At 40.6% G+C, this 20,343-nt stretch overlaps 1 pseudogene; it reads left to right on the top strand.

Moving 5' to 3' along the window:
• The first annotated feature begins 10,059 nt into the window (after positions 1-10,059).
• On the top strand, positions 10,060-11,627 carry LOC128598280 (serine/threonine-protein kinase NLK-like; annotated as a pseudogene).
• The last annotated feature ends 8,716 nt before the right edge of the window (positions 11,628-20,343 follow it).

Genomic DNA, 20,343 nt, shown 5'->3' with positions numbered 1-20,343 from the left:
GGGAGGGTAGGTTAGAAGACCTTTAAGAAAACAACACTGTCAGTTGGAATTTTATAAAACCTTCCCCACTGTATGGGAAAACAGTGGCGATCTTGAGTGCTTTGGCCTTGACTCTGGGCAAAATAGGACCAAAATTTTTAAGAAGAAAAAAAGAATCTCTCTAGAGAATTATTAATCATAAGCCTTTACTCATGTGATTTAGAGCTGGAATTTATACTACCCATGGGGACAGAAAAATCCCAAGTTAAAAATTTAGTTTAAAGTGGTACCAGGTTGACCAGTAAATCCCAAACAGGATGAACAAAAGAAAAACTAAATATATTGCATTCGAACTGCAAAACATCAAATATAAAGAGAAAATGTTAAATACCAGGTAAAATGAAAAGGTAGATTATCTATGGAGGAACAACCTTTAGACTGACAGCTGACTTCTCACGTAACAAGAGAATAATGGCTCCTGTGGCTCAGTGAGCAGGGCGCCGGCCCCATATGCCGAGGGTGGCGGGTTCAAACCCAGCCCCAGCCAAAACTGCAACGAAAAAATAGCCGGGCGTTGTGGCGGGCGCCTGTAGTCCCAGCTGCTCGGGAGGCTGAGGCAGGAGAATTGTGTAAGCCCAAGAGTTAGAGATTGCTGTGAGCCGTGTGACGCCACGGCACTCCACCCGAGGGCGGTACAGTGAGACTCTGTCTCTACAAAAAAAAAAAAAAATTCCCCAAAGAGAATAACAACAGAAGTTGAAATGCTAGAACTCCATGAAATGCACCAATTGGAAGCCAATCCAGACCCACCAGGTGCATTACACAGTCACCCTTTTGAAATCTAGCCCTTTCACGTGGCATAAATTTCCTCCTGGAGAACAAGGAAGCACCCTCTTAGAGTCATCTCCTCCCCTCAGTGGGCTTTACTGTCCCCTTTTTTCCCCCTAATATTATTTCTTTCATTAAAAAGCCCTAAGAAATATCCTTGAAAGTTGCCAATTTAATTATTACATCTGCAGAATAAAGGTCCCATTAATCCCTTTGCACTTTAGTTTGGGTCAGGGTGGAAATAGCATTACTTTGAAAGCAAGGACACCTTGTTCTGGCACTACCATTTATTAGTTTTATGACTTTGTATAAGTCATTCCTCTTCTCTGACTCCTCATTTTTAAAATAGTAGTTGAATATGATGAAGTCCTGCCAAGGTCTGAAACATTCCATTTACATTTTGATGCTTCCTCGTACTTGCATTTGGCTTTTACTAGATGCTTCCTCTCAGAAACATTAATATAATAAGAGAGAGCACATCACCATTTCTCCCTTTAAGGCTACAGAGTCCTCTCCTATAAATTGCACAACGTGAGATTCCAGTGTCCTCAGAAGAAAAGTAAATTTTAGCTATGCAAAGCATGATAGAACTAAAAACATGTCAGTAACGTGATATCAGTAAAAGTTATAAAACATGTCACAGTTCAGCTCACTCTGCAATGGTGCAGAAAGCACACATATTTCAAGATGGAAAAATAAAACAATAGTAACTGTGAGTGTCATCCCATAGGAAGATCTGTCACTAGCAGATCAGATTATGATCCTCTGGTTGTAATTCTAGAGTGAGGAGTAAAAAAGAAGAGAAGAACAAACCCCCAAGCAATTCTGTTTTTAAAAATCAGGGCATATTACAATACTAAGTATGAGTATAGTCATGATGGCCAAGAAACAAAATGTCTTAAATTGGGAACTCAGAAAAACAGAGATTCTGCTGTGTTATCAAAAGGTCAAAACGTGAGATACAGAAATAAAGGAAGGTACCGGCTGTAATAACAAAACATGAACCACTACATCATACGGTGTTCATTTACAGCCCAGCTCTCCCATGTATTTGCCACCTCTGAACAAGGCCAAGCAACCTTCAGTCAATTCTTCTCTGGGTATCACTTTCCCCACCTGTAAAATGGGGATAATCATGCCTTTCTTACAGGGCTTTTGTGAGAATTACATGAGATTACATTTGTAAAACACTGACAGAGTTCCTGCTATTTATAATCAACAAATATGGCTCCTTTGCCCCACTTTATTTTTTTTTTTTATGGTTGGGGATTCATTGAGGGTACAATAAGCCAGGTTACACTGATTGCAATTGTTAGGTAAAGTCCCTCTTGCAATCATGTCTTGCCCCCATAAAGTGTGACACACACCAAGGCCCCACACCCCTCCCTCCTTCCTTCTTTCTGTTTCCCCCCCATAAACATAATTGTCATTAGTTGTCCTGATATCAAAATTGAGTACATAGGATTCATGCTTCTCCATTCTTGTGATGCTTTACTAAGAATAACGTCTTCCACGTCCATCCAGGTTAATACAAAGGATGTAAAGTCTCCATTTTTTTTAATGGCTGAATAGTATTCCATGGTATACATATACCACAGCTTGTTAATCCATTCCTGGGTTGGTGGGCATTTAGGCTCTTTCCACATTTTGGCGATTGTAAATTGAGCTGCAGTAAACAGTCTAGTACAAGTGTCCTTATGATAAAAGGATTTCTTTCCTTCTGGGTAGATGCCCAGTAATGGGATTGCAGGATCAAATGGGAGGTCTAGCTTGAGTGCTTTGAGGTTTCTCCATACTTCCTTCCAGAAAGGTGGTACTAGTTTGCAGTCCCACCAGCAGTGTAAAAGTGTTCCCTTCTCTCCACATCCACGCCAGCATCTGCAGTTTTGAGATTTTGTGATGTGGGCCATTCTCACTGGGGTTAGATGATATCTCAGGGTTGTTTTGATTTGCATTTCTCTAATATATAGAGATGATGAACATGTGTTTGTTAGCCATTCGTCTGTCATCTTTAGAGAAAGTTCTATTCATGTCTCTTGCCCATTGATATATGGGATTCTCGGCTTTTTTCATGTGGATTAAATTGAGATCTCTATAGATCCTAGTTATCAAGCTTTTGTCTGATTGAAAATATGCAAATATCCTTTCCCATTGTGTAGGTTGTCTCTTGCTTTGGTTATTGTCTCCTTAGCTGTACAGAAACTTTTCAGTTTAATGAAGTCCCATTTGTTTATTTTTGTTGTTGTTGCAATTGCCATGGCAGTCTTCTTCATGAAGTCTTTCCCCAGGCCAATATCTTCCAGTGTTTTTCCTATGCTTTCTTGGAGGATTTTTATTGTTTCATGCCTTAAATTTAAGTCCTTTATCCACCTTAAATCAATTTTTGTGAGTGGAGAAAGGTGTGGGTCCAATTTCAGTGTTTTACATGTAGACATCCAGTTCTCCCAACACCATTTATTGAATAGGGAGTCTTTCCCCCAAGGTATGTTCTTGTTTGGTTTATCAAAGATTAGGTGGTTGTAAAATGTTAGTTTCATTTCCTGGTTTTCAATTCGATTCCAAGTGTCTATGTCTCTGTTTTTGTGCTAGTACCATCCTGTCTTGACCACTATGGCTTTGTAGTACAGATTAAAATCTGGTATGCTGATGTCCCCAGCTTTATTTTTGTTACAGAGAACTGCCTTAGCTATACGGGGTTTTTTCTGGTTCCATACAAAACGCAGAATCATTTTTTCCACATCTTGAAAGTACGATGTTGGTATTTTGATAGGAATGGCATTGAATAGGTAGATTGCTTTGGGAAGTATAGACATTTTAACAATGTTGATTCTTCCCAGCCAAGAGCATGGTATGTTCTTCCATTTGTTAATATCCTCTGCTATTTCCTTTCTGAGGATTTCATAGTTTTCTTTATAGAGGTCCTTCACCTCCTTTGTTAGGTATATTCCTAGGTATTTCATTTTCTTTGAAACTATGGTGAAGGGAGTTGTGTCCTTAATTAGCTTCTCATCTTGACTGTTATTGGTGTACACAAAGGCTACTGACTTGTGGACATTGATTTTATATCCTGAAACATTACTGTATTTTTTGATGACTTCTAGGACTCTTGTGGTTGAGTCTTTGGGGTTCTCTAAGTATAAGATCATGTTGTCAGCAAAGAGGGAGAGTTTGACCTCCTCTGCTCCCATTTGGATTCCCTTTATTTCCTTGTCTTACCTAATTGTATTGGCTAGAACTTCCAGCACTACGTTGAATAGTAAAGGTGACAGAGGACAACCTTGTCTGGTTCCAGTTCTAGGAGGATAAGCTTTGAATTTTACTCCATTCAGTAAAATATTGGCTGTGGGTTTGTCATAGATAGCTTCAATCAGTTTTAGAAATGTGCCACCTATGCCTATACTCTTCAGTGTTCTAATTAGAAAAGGATGCTGGAGTTTATCAAATGCTTTTTCTGCATCTATTGAGAGGATCATGTGATCTTTATTTTTGCCTCTGTTAATATGGTGGATAACGTTTATAGACTTGCGTATGTTAAACCAGCCTTGCATCCCTGGGATGAAGCCTACTTGATCATGATGAATGACTTTTTTGATGATAAGCTGTAATCTATTGGCTAGGATTTTGTTCAGAATTTTTGCATCTATATTCATGAGTGAGATTGGTCTGAAATTCTCCTTTTTCTTTGGGTCTTTTCCTGGTTTTGGTATCAGGGTGATGTTTGCTTCATAGAATGTGTTGGGGAAGATTCCTTCTTCCTCAATTTTTTGGAATAATTTCTGCAGTACAGGAATAAGCTCTTCCTTGAAGGTTTGATAGAATTCTGGAGTGAAGCCATCTGGACCAGGGCATTTTTTTGTTGGAAGATTTTTTATTGTTTCTTTGATCTCAGTGCTTGAAATTGGTCTGTTCAGGAGGTCTATTTCTTCCTGGCTGAGTCTAGGGAGAGGGTGTGATTCCAAATATTGATCCATTTCTTTCACATTGTCAAATTTCTGGGCATAGAGTTTGTGGTAGTATTCAGAGATGATCTCTTGTATCTCTGTGGGATCAGTTGTTATTTCCCCTTTATCATTTCTGATTGAGGTTACTAGAGATTTTACTTTTCTATTCCTCGTTAGTCTGGCCAATGGTTTGTCTATTTTATTTATTTTTTCAAAAAACCAACTCCTTGTTTCATTAATTTTCTGAATGATTCTTTTGTTTTCAATTTCATTGATCTCTGATTTGATTTTGCAGATTTCTTTTCTTCTACCCGGTTTAGGCTTAGATTGTTCTTCTTTTTCCAATTCCATAAGATCTCTTGTGAGATTGTTGATGTGCTCTCTTTCTGTTTTTCGAATATAGGCATCTGAAGCGATGAATTTTCCTCTCAAAACTGTTTTTGCAGTATCCCACAGGTTTTGGTAGCTTGTGTCTTCATTTTTGTTATGCTCAAGGAAGTTCATAATTTCCTGTTTTATTTCTTCCTGCACCCATCTGTCATTCAACAGAAGATTGTTTAATTTCCATGCCTTTGGGTGGGGTCGAGCATTTTTGTTAGAGTTGAGTTCCACCTTTAGTGCCTTATGGTCTGAAAAGATACAAGGTAAAATTTCAATTCTTTTGATTCTGTTGATATTTGTTTTGTGTCCCAGGATATGATCAAGTTTGGAGAATGTTCCATGGGGTGATGAGAAGAATGTATATTCTTTATCTTTGGGATGGAGTGTTCTATATGCGTCTATCAAGCAAGTTGTTCTAGGGTCTCATTTAAATCTCTTATATCCTTGTTTAATTTCTGTTTAGAGGATCTGTCCAGCTCTGTAAGAGGAGTATTAAGGTCCCCTGTTATTATGGTATTATCAGATATCATATTGCTCAGACTGAGTAAGGTCTGTTTCAAGAATCTGGGAGCATTTAAATTGGGTGCATACATATTTAGAATTGAAATGTCTTCTTGTTGTATTATTCCCTTGACCAATATAAAGTGACCATCTTTGTCTTTTTTGACTTTAGTTGCTTTAAATCTACATGTATCTGAAAATAAGATTGCAACTCCTCTTTTCTTCTGAATTCCATTTGCCTGAAAAATTGTCTTCCAACCCTTGACTCGGAGCTTTAATATGTCTTTTGAACCCAGGTGTGTTTCTTGCAGACAGCAAATGGATGGCTTGTGTTTTTTAATCCAGTCAACCAATCTATGTCTCTTCAGTGGGGAATTCAAGCCATTAACATTTATTGAAATAATTGCTAAGTGTGGTAGCATTCTATTCGTCTTGTTTTGTGAGAGTCCATTGCTTAGTTTTATCTTTTGCATCAGTGTGGAGGTTTGGTTCTGTCCTTTAATTTCTGAGTTCTTACTTTGCTGCTGATCCATTGTGGTGGTCAGTGTGCAGAACAGGTTGAAGTATTTCCTGTAGAGCTGGTCTTGTTGTGGTGAATTTCCTCAATGTTTGTATATCCGTAAATGATTTGATTTCTCTGTCAATTCTGAAGCTTAGCTTAGCAGGGTACAGAATTCTGGGCTGGAAATTGTTCTGTTTAAGTAGATTAAAGGTAGATGACCATTGTCTTCTTGCTTGGAAAGTTTCATTAGAGAAGTCTGCGGTCACTCTGATGGATTTGCCCCTATAGGTCAACTGGCGCTTACTCCTGGCAGCTTGCAGAATCTTTTCTTTTGTCTTGACTTTGGACAGGTTCGTCACAATGTGTCTTGGAGAAGCTTGGTTAGAGTTGAGGCGACCTGGGGTCTGATAGCCCGCTGAAAGCAGTGTGTCAGAATCTTTGGTGATATTTGGGAAATTTTCTTTTATAACATTCTCTAGTATGGCTTCCATTCCTCTGGGGCATTCTTCTTCCCCTTCTGGGATTCCTATAACTCGTATGTTAGAACACTTCATAAAGTCCCATAATTCTGACAGGGAACGTTCTGCTTTCTCTCTCTTCTTTTCTGCCTCTTTTACTATCTGAGTTATCTCAAGAACTTTGTCTTCTACCTCTGAAATTCTTTCTTCTGCATGGTCTAACCTGTTGCTGATACTTTCCATTGCATCTTTTAGTTCCCTAAGTGACTGTTTCAGTTCCTTCAGCTCTGCTATATCCTTTTTATATTCTTCATATCGTTCATCTCTTATTTGATTCTGGTTTTGAATTTCCTTTTGGTTATTTTCCACTTTATTAGCAGTTTCCTTCATTGTTTCCATCATTTCTTTCATTGTTTTCAACATGTGTATTCTAAACTCCCTTTCTGTCATTCCTAACATTTCTTTATAGGTGGAATCCTCTGCAGTAGCTACCTCATGGTCCCTTGGCGGGGTTGTTCTGGATTAGTTCTTCATGTTGCCTGGAGTTTTCTGCTGATTCTTCCTCATAAGTGATTTCTTTTATCTGTTTCCTTGCCCTAATTTTCCTTTCACTTCCTCTTGCTCTCGTGCCTGTGGACTAAGGGTTACAGGACCAGAAGGGTGAGAAGTTTGAAGAGCAAAAAAGGGATGAAAGAAAGGAGGACCGTGTGATAAGAAAAATACAGAAAGGAGAGGGGGTGGGTAAAAGGAATATTGACAAAAAGAAGAGAGGCACAGAAAGAGGGAGACAGAGCAATATAGGTGTACAGTAGGGTACTTTGATACAACCTTAAAAAAAAACCACCTTCTGGGGGTGCTCAGTTGGGTGGTTCCCTTGAGGTCAGCAGCTCTTTGCTAACCTGATCAGACACAGTACCCCACCTCCACCAAGTAGAGAGGAAAGAAAAAAATGCTATAAATCAAACCAAAACAAGCACACAGAAAACTTTATGGGATAAAATTGGGTGGAAAACCAAATAATAGTGGTAGAAACACTAACAAAAATGAAGTTCTAATTATTGAAATAGGCAGCAATGGGAAATTATAATTAAACTAGAAAAATTGAGAAAGGAAAAGGATCTGTATGGAAAAGGTTGAACTTAAAAAACAAAACAACAATCAACAACATCAAAATAAACAAAAAAAACAACCAAACCAAAAAAAAAAAAAAAAAACACAACCAAAAACAAAGCAGTATGTATATGTTATTGAATATTGTCTGGGCAACACGTGGTCTTCTGGGGTATGAGATGTTAATCACAGTTCTGATATGACTGGAGGCTGCTAGTTTCTCAAACCCCAGCAGGTAGACACCCTAAATCTCTCTTCAGCCCACTTAAAAGGCACTTTGAACTTGTTCACTTGCTGAGCAGAAGCTTTCCCAGGGAAGTGCTTGTCGCTGGAATCACTGCTGAAGTGGCTATCCACTTACCCTGTGTGCCAAAACTGGTCTCCCTCTGCCCCCGAGGGTTAGGGCTGCAAGGCGGCTCAGACCCCGCCCTTAGGCTACTTGGTCACTGGGTTACCAGCTCCCACCCAATTCTAGCTCTGAGACCCTGTGGGCGGAGCTTGCCTGGGCAGATCGCTCACAATGGCTGCCTGTGACCCAGAGCCAAACACTATTAGCTCTGTCTGGCTCAGCGGCTCAGACTGGGGCCCTAGACAAAGGCCAGAGTTCTCCGCACTCCCGCTCAGGCTCTCCCCAAGGCATTTCAGCTGAGTGCCAAGTCCAAAGACACCAAAACAGTTCACAGGTAAGGCCTTTCCGGTTTGCAGTCTCGCTGCTACTGAACTTACAGTTGCGGGCGGGTTTAGATGGATTGAACACACGCGACCACTTGCCGTTTTTCCACTGTTTTAGTCCTCCTCTTGGGGTCCAGAAGTCCTCGCTGACTCCCTGTATCCTCTCAGGGGTGATGATAGGCAGATCCCACCAGCCAGTGATGCCTGGAGTCCTATCTCCCCAGACTCACGGTGCCCAGATGCAAGGAAGCTGTTACTCGGCTGCCATCTTGCTCCGCCTCCCCTTCCCCCACTTTCCATTCTTTTCTTCCCCAATGGGATGCAAGGAAGTGGGAAAGCAGTGGACAAGCGCGTCAGAAGAAAGGAAACGAAGTTCAGGGACGCTCAGAAGGGCTTCGAAAGCTTCCCCTAGAAGCCTGCACATTCTCCTTCCCTCCCTACCCCTCCTCACCCCCGTCCATGGTCCATCTCCAGTCCTGACCATGAAGTATCAGTGGACATCACTGCTGGTCCCTGGGAGCTGGCTTTCTGGAAAGGTCTCTTGGTCAGGTCACGGAGCTGAGCCCATCTCTCTTCGCCTCTGCCTTCAAGTCCTGGCCAAGCACACGGCACGAAATGGACCTTTTTGTGTGTATCTTCAGATTTAATTTACAAGAAAAACATCTTTTCTTCTTAGATGAGAAACATAGTATCATTCATTTTTTAAGAACTCGATTGTCCCTCAATTAATTAAAAAAGTAAATACAGATCCGGCTTTGCTAGGGAACCTGAGTCCGCACGCACTCTGGGACTAAAGGCGCGGGCCACGGAGTGGCCTGAGCCCTGCGGGGCGTCGCGTCGGGCCCCCCTCCCCCTCCTGGGCGCCCCCAAATCCTCCTCAGGGGAAGCCGCAGGCGGCTGGGGCAGGAGTCCTCCGGCTCCTCACTCGGGCTCCCCGGACGATTCCTTCTGGGAGTCCAAACGCTGCGCACTCCTCCTCCATTCCTCCCTGCACCTACTTGTGTGGCTTTTGCCCTCGGTTGTCCTTCTGTTCTCCGCGTTGCCCTCACCTCCTCTCCTGCCTCCACCGCCTTCCCAGCCCAGGAAAGTCTGGAGCCCCCAATCAGGTCAGCCTGACCAGCAGTGGGGCAGCTGTAGGAAGGCCTGAGGGAGCATCAAGGGGCTGGAAGCTTGGTTCCCTGAAAATATCCCCTCCTGTCTTTTCATTTTAGGGTGGCTGGAATTTTTAAAAATTGTGTTTTTGAAGAGGTGGTGTTATGAAAAGGATGTGGGAATGATGGAAGGGGTAGGTGAGTCCACTCCCTTAAGAGATTCTCGGGATGGCAGCTACCTGATCCTTTTCATTTCTGGCGTTCAGGGGGTCCGGAGGTTTGACCCTTGATTCGCATGTTCAAAATTGTAACCTCACCAAATTAGGAAAGGAGTTTTAGTACCCACTTGCGGTAGGAATCCTATGGAGAAGGAATCCTTTCTTTCTTTTTTTGGCAACCTACACCCTTCCGCACACGCATACCCCAAAAATTAAACACCAGTACACCAGGATCCTCTAATTTGTTTGAATTGACTGATAAAGACATAAAGCCAGTTATGATCTGTTTTTGAGGTGGGGTGAGTAGTTTTTCTTCATTTTAAATGGCCAAATGACAGCTTGACCTAGTTTGTTTTCCAATCAAAGGGCTTTTTTAAAATGTCTCTTTGTGGTGCAAAAGCCAAGGGAAGAAAAACGATGGCAGCTGACAATGGCTGTATGTCTGCTGCAGCAACAGGTCACCACCACCACCATCACCACCATCTACACCTCCCCCCTCACCTTCACCAACACCACCACCCTCAACACCATCTTCACCCAGGGCCAGCTGCTGCTGTACGCCCTGTACACCGGCATAACCTCTTCTGCAGCTGCCGCAGGCTCAGCAACAGTTATGGCTGCAGCCATGTTAAACCCTGGGTGACAACAGCCATACTTCCCATCACCAGCACTGGTCAGGCTCCTGGACCAGCTGCAACAGCCCCAGCTCAGGTACAGGCTGCCGCAGCTGCTACAATTAAGTCACACCATAACCAGCACTCACATCATCCACAACAGCAGCTGGGTTTGACATAGAGTCTTTAGTGTTGCCTGGTCGGTAACAGATCTAAGAGATAGGAAGAGAGCAGCATTCAGAAAGATGCCCAACATCTTCCAGATCCTGGAAGACCCTTGCAAAAGGGTCTTCTAAGAATTGAAGATGTTGTGTTTTTTTAAAACATGATAATGAACTCTCTACCCATGACATGCTTCAATCTCCATCTGTTTATTTTAAAGAAATATATGTTGTCACAGAATTGATGCAGAGTGATCTACATAAAATTATTGTCTCTTCTCCACCACTTAGCTCAGACCATGTCAAAATTTTTCTTTATTGATTTTGCAAGGTTTGAAGTATCTCAGTGAAGTATTTCACCAAGACAGTAAGCCAGGAATCTCCTTGTGGAGAGTAACTGTGTTCTAAAGATGTGTGATTTTGGACTGGCCTGAGTGAAGAATTAGATGAATCCCATCACATGACTCTTGAAGTTGTTACCCAGTGTTATCAGGTTCCAGATATCCTGATGGTCAGCTGTCATTACAGCAATGCTATTGATATCTAGTCTGTCGGATACATCTTTGCACACCTACTAGGATGAAGAATATTGTTTCAGGCACAGCGTTCCTTTCAGCAGTTGGATTACAGATCTGTTGGGCTCACCATCACTGGAAGCAATGAGGACAGCTTGTGAAGGCACTAAGGCACACATACTCAGGGGTCCTCCTAAACAGCCATCTCTCCCTGTACTGTATAGCACATCCAGCCAGGCTACACATGAAGCTGTTCATCTCCTTTGCAGGATGCTCGTCTTTGATCTATCCAAAAGAATTCTACTAAGAATGCCTTAGCCCACCCCTACCTAGATGGAGGTCAACTATGATATCACAGGTGTATGTGTAAATGTTGCTTTTCCACCTCTACTGGAAGAGTATATACCAATGAATTTGAGCCTGTTACCAATCCTAAATTCCCTGACACTTTTGAGAAGAACCTCAGTTCTGTCCAACAGGTTAAAGCAATTATTCACCAGTTCATTTTGGAACAACAGAAAGGAAACAGAATGTCTCTCTACATCAACCCTCAGTCTGCTGTTTTTAAGAACTTTGTTAGTTCCACTGTTGCTCAGCCATCTGAGATGTCCCCATCTCCTCTGGTGAGAGTAATGGCAGAAGATAATGTATACTGAAGATGTAATGCAGCTTTGCCCTGGCCTCTGAGATTTGCAATTCTGTAAGTTAACCATGCTTGTATTATAATTTTACTAATGAAATTTTAGATTAACAACCACCACTTCTATGACATGAATAATATTTAGAAATCTTTCAATCTTGTAAAGTGGATGTGGTTTTAGAAGAAAAAATATTTTATACAGAGTTGCACATGTGTTATAAATTTAGTGCAGCTGTTTTGGCTTAACCTCAGAAAAAAAGAGTTGAAGCAAACTTAAGAGTTTGGGATTTTATATTTTTATTTTGTTTTGTTATTCTTTTTTAAAATGAAGTGAGATTGTTCACGCACATAAAACACACACAAACACAAACGACAGTCAGACGTTTTGATATTTGAGCCATTCCTAAGGATCTGAGGTTTTCTAAAACTAAAGAATCTAGAAACCTTGGCTTCAGCCAGTCATGGAGCCATGTTAACTGATCATAGCTGTACCTGGGGAGAGGTAAGGCAGGAAGGCAGGCCACCTAATGATCAAGCCCTATAATTAGCTTGTCATTAGAGCTGTGATGGTGATGTGTGCTGCCTAAAATCCAATGTTGTGGGTAGAGATGATGATGTGACTAGGCGAGACTATACTTTTGTTTTCCTCACCCAGCATTAAAAATATATATATATATATTCTATTTTATTAGATGTTTTTCCGCTCTTTCTTGCATAAAAGAACCCCAAGCACGCATCTTTCATGTGTGTAAATAGTTTCTGGGCTAACTTCAAAAAAATATCTCAACATTCCTATATATAGAGAGAACTAGCTTGCACATTTTAGGTCTGTGAAATTTTGTGAGACTTTTCCTGAACTGGATAGTAAAAAATCATGAATAAAAGACAAAAACAAATTTTAAAAAATTTAAAGGCACATAGAGAATCATGTTGAATGTGTTTGTGCCTTAAGCAAAACTGTGAGAGTATAGAAAAGTCATAGTAGTAAATAACTGATTACTTTTTGACAAATTCTTTTTGCTGTTAGATTCTTCTCTGCATATGTACTTATGGATACAAATTGAAGGCCTCTACTTCCTGGAGTTACACAACTTGGCTTGTTTACCTTCACATGCTGATGAAGACTTTAATTTTTAAGCTCAATGTGGAGACTTGAAACCTGAATGTCCCTCCCAAATTTTACATTAAAAATAAAAAGACAAGAAAATTGAATATCGTTTTTCCCCTGTACAATGGATCATCCTAAAATTGGTTTAGGAAAAAACCTTGATGTGTGTTATGGACAATTAATTATTAAAGTTATTTTAAGTTATCTGTAGTTAGCTGACTATTTTCATCTTGAGTGATTTGAACTGAATTTGAAGACTGTTAATAAGTTATACTTGGAAGTTTAACTTCAATGAAGTAATTATTTGCATTGAGACAAATGCTGATTTACTAAACAAAGATGGTGCAGTATCATTGTTTTTTTCTTTCTTTCTTTTTTGTTTGTTTTTTATGAGACTCCTGAGAATCATCCCAATTGAGGTATTTCAATTCACTTGAATGAGAAACATATTTAGTATCAAAAAAGCCCCAGAAGACTTCTTAAAAGAAAGGTACAATCTTGGAGGTTGGTCAATTACTGTGGTGCACTTTCTGGTCACTTTGTGCAATGTGGATTTGAAGTACAGTGATGAAAATATTGAATGTGGTATTTGTAAAAAAAAGTGAATACAATCACAATAAAAATATTCTTTGAATAGTAGAACTGGATAAGTTGATACTAATGTTTATATGGGAAAAAGAATCATGCAATAGATATAAAAAAAAAAAAGCTAAGAAGGAAGGTTAGCCTTTACCAGGGAGTAAAACATATTATTAAGCTTTAAAATTAAAATTGATATGCATATGAAAGTATGGAGTGATTTAATGTCTGAAACTTTCTTTGAAATGCGATTAAAAATAAGGTAGATGGGTGGATGAATAGAGGAATGTTAGATGGATAGACATGTGATAAAGTAAATGTAGTAAAATGTTCACTGTAGAAACCAGATGGATATGTGGGTATTCATTGTAAAATTCTTTTAACTTTTCTATACGTTTGTTATAGTAAAATGTTTAAAAAATCTGATGCGAAAGAGAGGAGGAGCAAGATGGCAGCTGAGTAACAGCTTCCTTGCAACTGGGCACATTGAGTCTGGGGAAACAAGACTCCAGGCATCTCCGGCTGGTGGGATCTGCCCATAAACATCCCTTTGAGGACACAGGGAGTTAGCAAGACTTCTGTACCACAGAAGGGGGACAAAAGCAGTGGAAAACTGGCAAGAGGTTGCATGTGTTTGTTTAGTCTAATCCCGCCAGCAGCTGTAAGTACAGTGGCAGTGAGATTGCAAACTGGAAAGGTCTTACCTGTGAGCTGCTTTGGTTTTTTTGGACTTGGCACTCAGTTGAACTACTTTGGGAGAACTTGGACAAGAGTGCTGAGAACTTTAAGCATTGTCTAGGGCCCCAGACTGAACCACTGAGGCAGACGGAGCTAATAGTGTTCAGATGTGGGCCGCACAGAGCCATTGTGGGAGAAGTTCCCCTGCAAGTTCCACACTCAGGGTCACAGAGCAAGGATGGAGTGGGACCTAGTAATCTAGTGACTGAGCAGCCTAAAGGTGGGGACTAAAACGCCTTGCAGGCTTTGCCTTCAGGGGCATAAGCAAGATCAGTTTTGGCACACTGGTTAAGTGGATAGCCACTTCAGGAGTGATACCAGTGACAAGCACTTTCCTGGGAAAGCTTCTGCTTAGCCAAGTTTAACAGTTTAAAGTGCCTTTTACGTGGGCTGAGGAGAGATTTATGGTCTCCACTATAGGCTCTCCAGCATGCAGGTTTTGAGAAATAGCAGAGGCCTCCAGTCTCCCTCTCATACAGGCATATCAACATGGTAATTAACATCACATACCAGAAAATCACCTGTTGCCCAGACAATATTCAGCAAGAGATATATACTGCTTTGTTTTGGGTTGGGGGGGGGGGGGTTAGGTTTTTTTGGTTGTTGTCGTTGTTGTTGTTGTTTTGTATTTTAATTTCAACATTTTCCCTATAGATTTTTTCCTTTTCTTTTTTTTTCTTTCCATTCTTCATTTTTCAAGTTTAAATATACTTTCCCATTGTTGCCTTTTTCAACAATTAGAACTTCACTTTTGCTAGTGTTTCTACCCCTATTATTTGGTTTTTCCCCTAATTTTATCCCATAAAGATTTCTGTTTGTTTGGTTTGGTTTGATTTATAGCATTTTTGTCTTTCCTCTCTAATTGGTGGAGGTGAGGTACTGTGTCCAAACAGGCTAGCAAAGAGCTGCTGACCTCAAGGGAACCACACAACCTGGTACCCCCAGAGGTTGGGAGGTTTTTAAGGCTGGGTCAAACTACCCAACTGTACACCTATTTTGCTCTATATCCCTCTTTCTGTGCCCCTATTCTATTGTCAATATTTCCTTTTAATCACACCCTCTCCTTTCTCTTTTTTTTCTTTTTTTTTTTTTTTCTTTTCTATTTTCCCTTCTTGCTCTTCAACCTTCTCATCCTTCTGGTCCTGTACCAAAAGGACTCCTCGAAACTCTAGTCCAGAGGCACAGCAACTTAAAGAGCAAGAGGAAATGAAAGGAAAATTAGTGCAAGGAAACAGATAAAACAACTTACTCATGAGGAAGAATCAGCAGAAAAATCCTGGCAACATGAAAAAGCAGTCCACAAGGGATGCAAGGCTGGTTTAACATACGCAAGTCTATAAACGTTATCCACCATATTAACAGAGGCAAAAATAAAGATCACATGATCCTCTCAATAGATGCAGAAAAAGCATTTGATAAAATCCAGCATCCTTTTCTAATTAGAACACTGAAGAGTATAGGCATAGGTGGCACATTTCTAAAACTGATTGAAGCTATCTATGACAAACCCACAGCCAATATTTCACTGAATGGAGTAAAACTCAAAGCTTTTCCTCTTAGAACTGGAACCAGACAAGGTTGTCCTCTGTCACCTTTACTATTCAACAGTAATGTATCAGGATATAAAATCAACGTCCACAAGTCAGTAGCCTTTGTGTACACCAATAACAGTCAAGATGAGAAGCTAATTAAGGACACAACTCCCTTCACTATAGTTTCAAAGAAAATGAAATACCTAGGAGTATACCTAACGAAGGAGGTGAAGGACCTCTATAAAGAAAACTATGAAATCCTCAGAAACGAAATAGCAGAGGATATTAACAAATGGAAGAACATACCATGCTCATGGATGGGAAGAATCAACATTGTTAAAATGTCTATACTTCCCAGAGCAATCTACCTATTCAATGCCATTCCTATCAAAATACCAACATCATACTTTCAAGATTTGGAAAAAATGATTCTGTGTTTTCTATGGAACCAGAAAAAACCCCATATAGCTAAGGCAGTTCTCTGTCACAAAAATAAAGCTGGGGCATCAGCATACCAGATTTTAGTCTGTACTACAAAGCCATAGTGCTCAAGACAGCATGGTACTGGCACAAAAACAGAGACATAGACACTTGGAATTGAATTGAAAACCAAGAAATGAAACTAACATCTTACAACCACCTAATCTTCGATAAACCAAACAAGAACATACCTTGGGGGAAAGACTCCCTATTCAATAAATGGTGTTGGGAGAATTGGATGTCTACATGTAAAAGACTGAAACTGGACCCACACCTTTCCAACTCATAAAAATTGATTCAAGATGGATAAAGGACTTAAATTTAAGGCATGAAACAATAAAAATCCTCCAAGAAAGCACAGGAAAAACACTGGAAGATATTGGCCTGGGGAAAGACTTCATGAAGAAGACTGCCATGGCAATTGCAACAACAACAAAAATAAACAAATGGGACTTCATTAAACTGAAAAGCTTCTGTACAGCTAAGGAGACAATAACCAAAGCAAAGAGACAACCTACACAATGGGAAAGGCTATTTGCATATTTTCAATTAGACAAAATCTTGATAACTAGGATCTAGAGAGAACACAAATTAATCCACATGAAAAAAGCCAACAATCCCTTATATCAATGGGCAAGACACATGAATAGAACATTCTCTAAAGACAACAGACGAATGGCTAACAAACACATGAAAAAATGTTCATCATCTCTATATATTAGAGAAATGCAAATCAAAACAACCCTGAGATATCATCTAACCCCAGTGAGAATGGCCCACATCACAAAATCTCAAAACTGCAGATGCTGGCGTGGATGTGGAGAGAAGGGAACACTTTTACACTGCTGGTGGGGCTGCAAACTAGTACAACCTTTCTGGAAGGAAGTGTGGAGAAACCTCAAAGCACTCAACCTAGACCTCCCATTTGATCCTGCAATCCCATTACTGGGCATCTACCCAGAAGGAAAAAAATCCTTTTATCATAAGGACACTTGTACTAGACTGTTTATTGCAGCTCAATTTACAATCGCCAAAATGTGGAAAGAGCCTAAATGCCCTCCAACCCAGGAATGGATTAACAAGCTGTGGTATATGTATACCATGGAATACTATTCAGCCATTAAAAAAAATGGAGACTTTACATCCTTCGTATTAACCTGGATGGAAGTGGAACACATTATTCTTAGTAAAGTATCACAAGAATGGAGAAGCATGAATCCTATGTACTCAATTTTGATATGAGGACAATTAATGACAATTATGGTTATGGGGGGGAAACAGAAAGAGGGAAGGAGGGAGGTGGGTGGGGCCTTGGTGTGTGTTACACTTTATGGGGGCAAGACATGATTGCAAGAGGGACTTTACCTAACAATTGCAATCAGTGTAACCTGGCTTATTGTACCCTCAGTGAATCCCCAACAATAAAAAAAAAAAGAAAAGAAAAAGCAGTCCACAGCTACCCCCCTACCCCCCAAGGGATGGTGAGGTAGCTACTGCAGAGGATTCCACCCAAAAAAAAATGTTAGAAATGACATAAAGGGAATTTAGAATATAGGTGATCAAAAAATGAAGGAAATGATGGAAATAATGAAGGAAGCTGCTGATAAAGTAGAAAATAACCAAAAGAAAATTAAAAAACAGAATCAAATAAGAGATATATGATATGAAGAACATAGAAAGGATATAGCAGAGCTGAAGGAACTGAAGCAGTCAATTAGGGAACTTAAAGATGCAATAGAAAGTATCAACAACAGATTAGACCATGCAGAAAAAAGAATCTCAGAGGTAAAGGACAAAGCTCTTGAGATAACACAGATAGTTAAAGAAGCAGAAAAGAAGAGAGAGAAAGCAGATTGTTCACTGACAGAACTATGGGACTTTATGAAGCATTCAAACATACAAGTGATAGGTATCCCAGAAGGGAAAGAAGAATACCCAAGGGGAATGGAAGCCATAATAGAGAATATTATAAATAAAAATTTCCCAATATCACCAAAGATTCTAACACACTCCTTACAGAGTGATATTGGACCCAAGGTCACCTCAACTCTATCCGAGCTTCTCCAAGACACATTGTGATGAGCCTATCCAAAGTCAAGACAAAAGAAAAGATCCTTCAAGCTGCCAGGAGTAAGCACCAGTTGAACTATAGGGGCAAATCCATCAGGGTGACTGCAGACTTCTCTAATGAAACTTTCCAAGCCAGAAGACAATGGTCATCTACCTTTAATCTACTTCAACAGAATTCTATATCCTGCTAAGATAAGCTTTAAAATTGACAGAGAAATCAAAACATTTACTAATATACAAAATTGAGGAAATTCGCCATAGCATGACCAACTCTACAGGAAATACTTCAACCTGTTCTACACACTGACCATCACAATGGATCAACAGGAAAGTAAGAACTCAGACATTAAAGGACAGAACCTAGCTTCCATACTGATGCAAAAGATAAAACTAAGCAATAGACTCTCACAAAATAAGATGAATAGAACACTACCACACCTATCAATTATCTCAATAAATATTAATGCCTTGAATTCCCCACTGAAGAGGTATAGATTGGCTGACTGCATGAAAAAACACAAGCCACCCATTTGCTATCTGTAGGAAACACACCTAGCTTCTAAAGACAAATTAAAACTCCGAGTTAAGGGCTGGAAGACAATTTCTCAGGCAAATGGAATTCAGAAGAAAAGAAGAGTTGCAATCTTATTTTCAGATACATGTGGATTTAAGGCAAATAAAGTCAAAAAAGACAGAGGTCACTTTATATTGGTCAAGGGAAAAACACAACAAGAACATTTCTTTTTTTTTTTTTTTTATTGTTGGGGATTCATTGAGGGTACAATAAGCCAGGTTACACTGATTTCAATTGTTAGGTAAAGTCCCTCTTGCAATCATGTCTTGACCCCATAAAGTGTGAAACACACCAAGGCAACAAGAAGACATTTCAATTCTAAATATTTATGCACCCACTTTAAATGCTCCCAGATTTTTGAAACACACATTACTCAGTCTGAGCAATATGATATCCTATAATACCATAATAACAGGGGACTTCAACACTCCTCTTACAGAGCTGGACAGATACTCTAAACAGAAATTAAACAAAGATATAATGGACTTAAATGAGACACTGGAACAACTATGCTTGATAGACGCATATAGAACACTCCATCCCAAAGATACAGAATATACACTCTTCTCATCACCCCATGGAACATTCTCCAAAATTGATCACATCCTAGGACACAAAATAAACCTCAACAGAATCAAAAGAATTGACATTTTACCATCTTCTCAGACCACAAGGCACTAAAGGCAGAACTCAACTCCAACAAAAACGTTCAACCCCATACAAAGGCATGGAAATTAACCTCTTGAATGACAGATGGGTGCAGGAAGAAATAAAACAGGAAATCAGAGACAGATTAAAGATGGCGGCCGAGTAACAGCTTCCCTGCAACTGGGAACAGCGAGTCTGGGGAGACAAGACTCCAGGCATCTCTGGCCGGTGGGATCTGCCTATAATCATCCCTTTGAGGATACATGGAGCCAGCAGCAAGGGACTTCTGGACCCCAAGAGGAGGACAAAAACAGTGGAAAACTGGCAAGTGGTTGTGTGTGTTCGATCAGCCTAATCACTCCGGCAACCATAAATACAGGCAGCAGTGAGAATGCAAACCAGAAAGGCCTTACCTGTGGACTGTTTCGGTGTTCTTGGACTTGGCACTCAGTTGAACTGCCTTGGGGAGAGTTTGAGCAGGAGGGTGGAGAACTTTGGACATTGTCTGGGGCCCCAGACTGAGCCACTGAGCTGGGCGCAGGAAGCCATTGTGAAAGAACTGCCCTGGCAAGCTCCGCCCTCAGGGTCTCAGAGCAAAGATTGGGCGGGTCAAAGTAACCTACTGACTGAGCAGCCTAAAGGCAGGGACCGAGTTGCCTTACAGCCTTAACCCTTAGGGGCAGAGTGAGACGGTTTTGGCACACTGGAGCTTTGGGCTGTAGCGCTGGGTAGAGTGCCATGACGTCACAGCTCATAGCAACCTCAAACTCCTAGGCTTGGTGCCACCCAGACCTCCAAAAGAGCTGTGCAGTGACCCCTGACCGGTGACCCGCACCCACCGGGCCTCCGCATTCCCTGACTAGGACCTGCAGAAGCCATGCAACCCTGCGTCCTCCCTCCTGTGTCCTCCAGCTTCCACACTAGCCCGTTCATCTGGACAGGGACTCTGGTAGCTGCATGCCCTTTGGAGCCCTCCCTGCCTCTGTGCACAGCTTTTCTCCTG

This window comes from Nycticebus coucang, chromosome 11, assembly GCF_027406575.1.
Source record: "Nycticebus coucang isolate mNycCou1 chromosome 11, mNycCou1.pri, whole genome shotgun sequence".
NCBI lineage: Eukaryota > Metazoa > Chordata > Mammalia > Primates > Lorisidae > Nycticebus > Nycticebus coucang.
The sequence above is the reverse complement of the archived record's forward strand: the minus strand, read 5'-3'. Positions and strand labels throughout refer to the sequence as shown.